General features: G+C 32.8%; 1 long non-coding RNA gene across 1 annotated transcript; it reads left to right on the top strand.

Annotated features, from left to right (window-relative positions):
* The first annotated feature begins 6,537 nt into the window (after positions 1-6,537).
* On the top strand, positions 6,538-7,140 carry LOC11432451 (uncharacterized). Its single transcript, XR_003011914.2, has 2 exons — positions 6,538-6,677; positions 6,787-7,140. It is a non-coding gene; the product is annotated as an uncharacterized lncRNA (long non-coding RNA).
* The last annotated feature ends 770 nt before the right edge of the window (positions 7,141-7,910 follow it).

The raw sequence follows: 7,910 nt of genomic DNA, 5'->3' as shown, positions 1-7,910 counted from the left end.
TTCAAATTATGACAAGTCTTTCACTAACCTACCTAACTCCAAAAAGGAAATCAAACAGATGTAATCACTATGGTTCATAACTTGTGGAATGATTCAAAGTCACATAAAAGTAATCAAGAAAAAATTAATGCATGGAGGCTCAAAGTGATTTCATAGAAGATATATAATAATATTTTAGGGTGGCTTGAAAAAGGCTCTAGTTATAAAAAACAAATGCCTCATGTATATGAAAATACAACTGATAGTCTATAAAGAATGACCGAAATTTCGTGTAAAAATAGCAATCCAACATGGAACACTCATAATGAATGAAAAAAGTAGAAACAAATTGGAATATATATATATATATCTTTGGCTGAAAATCTCACCGGTTATGCTATTTTAGTTGTGACTTTTTATGAGTATCTTCCGCAACAAGCTCCAAAAGTTATCGTGGTCTTGAACTTCTGAAGTAAGCTAGCCCTCTGCTGACAATGTTTGGAACAATTCTCCAAGGCTAAAACAAAAACATTGATTTTTGAAAGAGAAAGTTATGCAATTTATGTAAAAACAACGCCCCTAGTCGCGAGTTACCAACAGTAAACGAAAGAAATTATGAGCTAGAATGGCTATGTAAAATAAATGACTGAAATTAAAATTACTGAAAATGAAAAAAATGGGTTTCTTCCCATTTAGCGATTGTTTAGCGTCTTGAGCTTGGGAACCCCAAACCTTCAGGTTCCATGTCTTCCTTTTCCTCTTTTGGCTCTTCCTCATAGTTTGACCGTCCATAATCTTCTTTAGACTCTGACCATTCATAAGCTTCTTCAGACCATGATACTTCTCCCTATTGTCAATAACCTTCTTGGCCTCATTGTAAGCATTTGATGGCCAGCTTATAGAATTGATAGTATCCGTTGGATCTTATGAACACCTTATTATGCTCCAAGTCAATCAAAGCTTTAGCAGTTGCCAATAATTACTTTCCTAGAATCAATGGGTAGTATTGCTTTCCTTTATCCTATGCAACAATAACATTGATTACCAGGTTTCTAACCAAAACAACAAGTTTTGTTTTTCTTCCATCTGTAAGACCGACATTCATAAAGCAAGGACGTAATGTTAGTCCCCTAATTCAGTTGAAAGTGGATAAAGACATCATATTACCATTTTCCCCCATATCACATAAAGCTTCTCCCACAAAACATTCCCTACAATAATAGGAACGTTAAAACATCCAGGATCTCCTTCCTCTCTAGGTACCTGAAAATATTTAACAACACAACATTTTTTTGTTAGAGAAATAAATCCTTCCTTAAAAAGCTCATCCTCAAACTTCAGGATCTCCTACAAGAATTTTAAACAACAGGGGCGCTTTTCGACCATTTCTTTCATGGGTATATTAGCTTTATACTTTTCTAAAGCTTTGATGAGATCTTGAAAATTTTCTTTTTCTGGGTACTCACCAACTCCTATCTCCCCACCTAAGGTCTTGTCTTCTTCTAAGACATGTGGTGTGTCTTCCTCGACTTTCGTCTCAGACACCCTATTACTTCCATTATTTCCTACCTTTCTTCTAGTTTTATTAGTAGGCTTCTTTCATATCACAAACATCACATCCATGGTTGGTAATGTTTTCTCTTCATAAACTACTTCTTTCACTACTTCCTTAGTTCTAGACTCAACCTGACTTAGACTTTCCTTCTCACTCAACTTCTCTCTGGACACCTCCTTTCTACTTTATCTCTTACCCAAGTTAATTTGTTCCTTTACCTTCCAAGTTTCATCAGACATTCTAGTCCACCATTCTCGTTCCTTGTGTTCTATTTTTCGACGCACCATTCTTCGTACTTCTTGATTTCTCGAAGTTCACGTTGTTTGGATATAAGTTTGTTTGTAAACCTTAAAAAGACAAGGTTATGCTCAAGAGCAGAAAAAAAAAAAAAAAAAAAGGGCAAATCATCATTTACATGTTGTAAATTTTCCAAGATTGTTTGCATTCCATCAACCTTCCTTTCTTTCTTTGAATATTTTTCAGTTGGCACTTTTAAGGAGTTAGATTTACTTACCTGGTGTTTCAGATTTTCACATCCGTCAATGTCAGTTTCTTTTAGACCACTTACCACCATCGTTCACTCCTCACTTTTTGCATTTTCAAGAGAAGTGAGTTGTGTAGAGATTTCTAAAGGTTTACAAATAAACAAGATTTGTTCTTACATTTGATATACAATCAGAGGTGTAAACAATATAATTTAGAATAAACTATTAAGACTTAGAATTTCTAAGATACATACTTTGATAAGATATTCTCAGGTGTTATATGTGCTTTTCAATTTGGCAGAGTAAGGGCACAATTAAAATAGCAGATTCTTGTTATTACTCTTAAGGTCTTCAGCTCCTTATATAGGCAAAGATTTGAGAGACGTTGGAGAGGAATGACAACGCATTAAGAGACATCGAGAAGCTTCAAATCAAGGACGTTGGGTCATTCATCTGATATGGATAATTCTGTTGATAAGAAATTTGAAATTCCATTGTAGAAACTGGAATTATCCATTCATCATGTTTGTCCTTGAAGTTCTTTGTTTGTTTATACACGGGATCATAAGAAGACAAAATGTACAATCTGACTTTGATAAAGACAACTACGAAAGATGACATATTTGACGTGAAGTCTGGGTCCCTCATGATATTATGTTCTTCAGAGTTTTGAGTTTGGGTCCCTCATGATCTTCTGTACTTTAGAGTCTGATGGTATTCAAAGTCCGATGAGGATCTTCAACTTTTGAGTAGCATCATTTCTTCTTAACAAGGAGTTGACTTCTGCTTGACCTTTCTTCATATCTTCTACCATAGTCTTTGAGCTTCTCTCATGTTTTTGATGCTCTTATACATGTTCAGACCTTGTTAAATTTTAATCTTCGATCATGCACACTTGATCATATATTAACATATCCAATTGATGTTTAATACTTTGTTATCATCAAAAACTTAGAGGAAATGTACAAACTAATTTTGTTCTAACAACTCCACCATCCTCTTAGGTCCAACCGGATCAGAAAGTGATTCTTTAAGTACAGTAGTTACACACCTTCAAGAATCCGGATATTATTCCATCTCGCATGCGGATATGTTGGCATAATTGTTTTCATCTTGGTATTACTACTATTTTCTCTCTTATTTATAGGGAAGGTAACTATTGTACGTATAAGTTAGCTTCTTGTGGGCATGCTCTCTCTGAAGTAGCTTGGTTTGAGGCCCTGCCTTCGTTTTAGTTGACGGATTTTGTTAGGGATAAGATTAACTTGTCTAACTATCGATTTTCCTAGATGTCTTTATTTCCTATTATGTCTTTTTTTCCTTAAAATTGTGAGGGTTTTGGTCTAGTCTCCCCTTTTGTATATATCTTTTTCCATTTTTAATAATATATACTGGGGTAAATACCTCTTTTCGTCCCTGTAATATTAGCGAATTCCAGTTTTAGTCCCTGTAAAAAAAAAGATTTAGATTTTGTCCCTGTAATTTCAAATTCTTCTACTTTTGCTCCCTCCTTTCATCAAGTCAACAGAATCTGCATAAATTACGTCCTTGTAATTTCAGATTCCTCTCACTTTTGGTCCCTGTAATTTCAGATTCCTCCACTTTTGATCCCTCATTTTACGTACCATGTATACAGATTCTGCTTACGTGGTGGAATGAGGGACCAAAAGTGGAAGAATATGAAATTACAAGGACAAAATCTAAATCTTTTTTTTTACAGGGACTAAAACCGGAATTCGCTATTATTACAGGGACGAAAAGAGGTATTTACCCTATATATTGAGTAGGTGGTAGAGGATAGGAGTTTCAGTTAGGTGCCAACCTAGTTGAGATGTTTCTGTTTCTTCTCGATGTCCAACCTATTTCTTGGCTTATAAAAAAATGTTAGCGGTTGTTTATTATATTTATCTTATTTGTAGCTAACGAAAAGACGGGCACTCACGTGCACGTCTTTCCGCTCTTTTTATTGCGCTAACTTTTAAAAATTATGAACGGTGCTTTTTTATTAAAACTAAAAATATAAATGTTTGTTGCTTTCAAGTTATAACAAATCAAACTAACTATGAATATCTATATCAATGACACCAACAATATAACAAAAGATATAATCTAAATTCTTTTTTTTTTAATGACACCAACAACAATATTTATTATAGAAAAAATTGTTTAAGAGTATAATTGGGATAATGAAAAAATAAGTATAATTATACTTATTTAGTTTGCTGCACTTTTTAAATGATAAAGGAAAAAAAAAATCAAATATATATATATATATCATGTTTGTTACATTTGTTTTAATATTTAAATTTATTCTTATCTAGTTGTTTCATGTGTGATTTGTATTGAAAATTTAGGGTATTTTTGGAAAGAAAAATCCAACCTAAAAGTGTTGAAATTGATAGTTTTCTTTATATATAGTTGATGAAGGATTTTTACCTCTCATAAAACTATTTACACGTAAGTATAATAGGATCGTGTCCAAAGGAAGTTGCGTATTTCATAAGCATTTTCACAATATTTGTCACGTTAAGTGTTTGGGTATAAATTGTTTGTTTGTGTAAAACTATTTTCCTAATTGACATAAAAGTAAAACCAGAAGAGATAGGGCTATTCCGCTTGCGGTCAGAGACATCAACCAAGCGTAACAGCTGCAATCTCTCGATCGATTAACGGATTCTAGCTTTTTAAACTATATTATCACAATCACTCGACAATATCATTCGTGTCCAAATGATATCGTTATTTCTAAGGGATCATTTAAACATCGATTTCCCAAACATTTAAACGATCACAAAGTCGATTGGGTAGTTTAATCGACGATTTCCCAACCGATTAAATTACCCAAAAGCATTAAGTTCTAGATTAAAAGTGATTATCAAATATTAACATCCATGTTTAAGATAGATTGTTATTCTATTTCTAGATTCAAAAGTATGTGTCCATATCATTTTGAATCTCAATAAAACAATAAAAGCAAGAATAACAACAATATTGAATAAATAAGCTAGAACCATATATTAAAAGATCAAAAGATTACATAATAGCTTGTTTGAATACCTCAAAACTACAAGAGTAGATGTAGCTACATATGTCTATGATAGCTTTGCAAAGGATGAAGAAAGGGTGAAGATTCCATGACAAGATCCATGATGTCTCAACAAATCCTGACTTGAATCTACTCCTAACTACCTTGATTTGTGTTTCTCTCTCTAGAAAAGCCCTAGTCTCTCTCTAAAACCATAAAAATATGAATAAAAATGTAATATAATAATTGGAAAGAGAAGAGAAAACTATTTTTATGGGCTGACTGCATGCCAGTTCGCTTAAGCGAGCTACCAAAATATCTTCCTTTGCCCAATTGGGAGCTGCCACGTGTGCCTTATCCATATGAAGCTGATGAACTTCGCTTAAGCTTGTGAGAAGCGAGCTAAAAGCGTGCAAATCTAGTACTCACTGGACAACCGTCGCTTAAGCGTGCTAAAGGTCGCTTAAGCGTGCATCTCTTTTCTTCATAAGCGTGCTGCAAGCGTCTGGAAAAGCGAAGATCTTGATGCTCTCTGGAGCTGCTTCGCTTAAGCGAACAGGAGGTCGCTTAAGCGACCATCTCTTGGTTCAGGAGGTTCTTTCTTGGTCTTTGCTTGTCGTTTCCTGCATAAATTGGGTAGAATCAGGCATGTAAAGCATAAATGGTAAAAATACACTCAAATGGTAGCTTTTCCTTAGATAACTTGCAAAACAAGTCACTAATTTGCCTAAGTTAACACATGAAATATGTTACTTTTGAGCACTTATCAATAGTATAGATATATTTACGAAGGTGGTGAAGATAATTGTTGGTTTGATGAGGTAGAAAACATAGTATATAAGTTAGCTAATCACAATGATGCATTTTCACTTTTTTTTTTTTTTTTTAAATGAATCATTTAAAAAAACTGATTTTTTTTCCAGTAATCAATATCACATTAATTTGTATATCAAGACACTTATTTTGTGAACGATAAAACTTAGTAACTTTTGAAAGAAACAATTAAAATCCTTTTTCATATAAAGATATAGTGTGGCTGCAGAAATCTTAATCTAGTTTGTATATCATTGTGAATCAAAGATTTGATGTGAATAATAATGTAGAATAAACCACACAACTACAAAACTTGATAAACATTAAATATAATCAAATGGTGTATGCAAAAAAAAAAAATCCTACAATACATTCAACATATGAATAACTATGTTTTCATGTTGATTGTGCATTATTCATACAAATAACTTTATCGTTGTCCAACAATATTTTAAGAAAACGTTTTCGCTTTCTATTATGAAAGGTTCAAAAATAATTAACTAAAAAATAATGACTTCTAATTATTAGCATGCTTTTTATGTTACCCATTTACTTAGTGTATTAAAGGGACAAACAACACACATCTACTTAAAAGACATTCCTTAAGTGTGGTAAAGGGACAAACACAACACATTGATCTTCTTAAATGTTTCAAATATTTTATAGGTTTTAGAAATGCATGAACTTTTACACTATAAAGTGCATAAATTATGTTCTATTTGTTATATGCAAAGAGATACATAAATGGCTAAAATTTTCAACTTTGTTTATGTTATGATTTTATTTCTTTCCCTGCATATTTTTTTAAAAGAGGTCGATGGTGAGCCATTTCTTTACCACTTTTAAAAGTATTTTGGTACTTTGTAGTTTGTACATAATCTTAAATCTAGTTTTAGTAACATTAGTTTATTCTCTTTTTTTCATTGCAGCACAACGTACATGTAAAACAGATGCTGATTGTCCAAAAATTCCAAGCTTGTATCCAACAATTTATAAGTGCCTTGACGGAATATGTAGATTTTCTGAAGCGAAGCTTCTTATTTTATAAGTATCAGACCCAATAGGGTACACATACTTCATGCATGGAAGAATTAGTTCTTGCCCTACCAAAAAAACCTAGGCTATAATGCTCCATGTGTTGTCATACAATAATTGTATCTTTTATTTTTTTTAGTTTTGAAATTTCATAGAAGGTAAAATGATGTATTTTTACTCTAATACCTTAGTAATAAAATGAAATAGGTAAATTCCTCACCGATCGAGAGGAGCATTCTGTTGATGAAGTTTTGGATCTTATTTGACATAAAGAGGTACCCTTGAAGATCTTTATTTTTGCGTGGAGACTTATACGGGATGGGCTACCGACGAAAGACAATTAATAACATAAATCACATACAACCAGTTAGACTAAGAGTATTACACATATTGTTAGCTATTTACACATACTAAGGTTCAGTTAATAAATTGTTTGCAAGAAAATAAAATAAATCTTTTTTGTTAAAACAATAAAATAAAGTTAAATGGTTTGAAAACAATTAAAAAGACTTAGAAGTTCACAAAGATCAAAGTGTGGTTTAAGCAATGAATTAGTCATGACAGAGCTCCACTACGATCTATATAGCTATATTTTTCTTTGACTTCATGGCAACCTGGTGGCCTTTTGGGTCTTTCGACCCAACCATCATGTTAAGCGCTAGCATGTCAAGACACACCTTCATCGAGGTATAATCACAGTACTTAACATGCAACATTACCAGTTTGGTCATCAGTAGCTCTCCAACGTGGAAGAGGCTGATCCTTGGCCTATGACAAGAGTCCTACTTAGATCTAAACGCTTCTCACAGCTCCTACAATATCAAATTGGCATTCAAGCCGTCTCTCTTGTTCCCGTCATCTTAACTGGTATTTAGGGAAGTACCGTAACACCCTATTTCCCAACGATAATTATTAAATAATAAGAATATATTTAATAGTAAGGATGTTATAAAATTCAACATTATACCACAGAGTAAAAATAAAATGTTTTCTTTTAAAATAAATCCACTGAAGAAGA

The sequence above is a fragment of the Medicago truncatula genome, chromosome 5 (genome assembly GCF_003473485.1).
Source record: "Medicago truncatula cultivar Jemalong A17 chromosome 5, MtrunA17r5.0-ANR, whole genome shotgun sequence".
Lineage (NCBI taxonomy): Eukaryota > Viridiplantae > Streptophyta > Magnoliopsida > Fabales > Fabaceae > Medicago > Medicago truncatula.
Note: the sequence above shows the minus strand (reverse complement) of the source record. Positions and strands in the feature narration are given on the sequence as shown.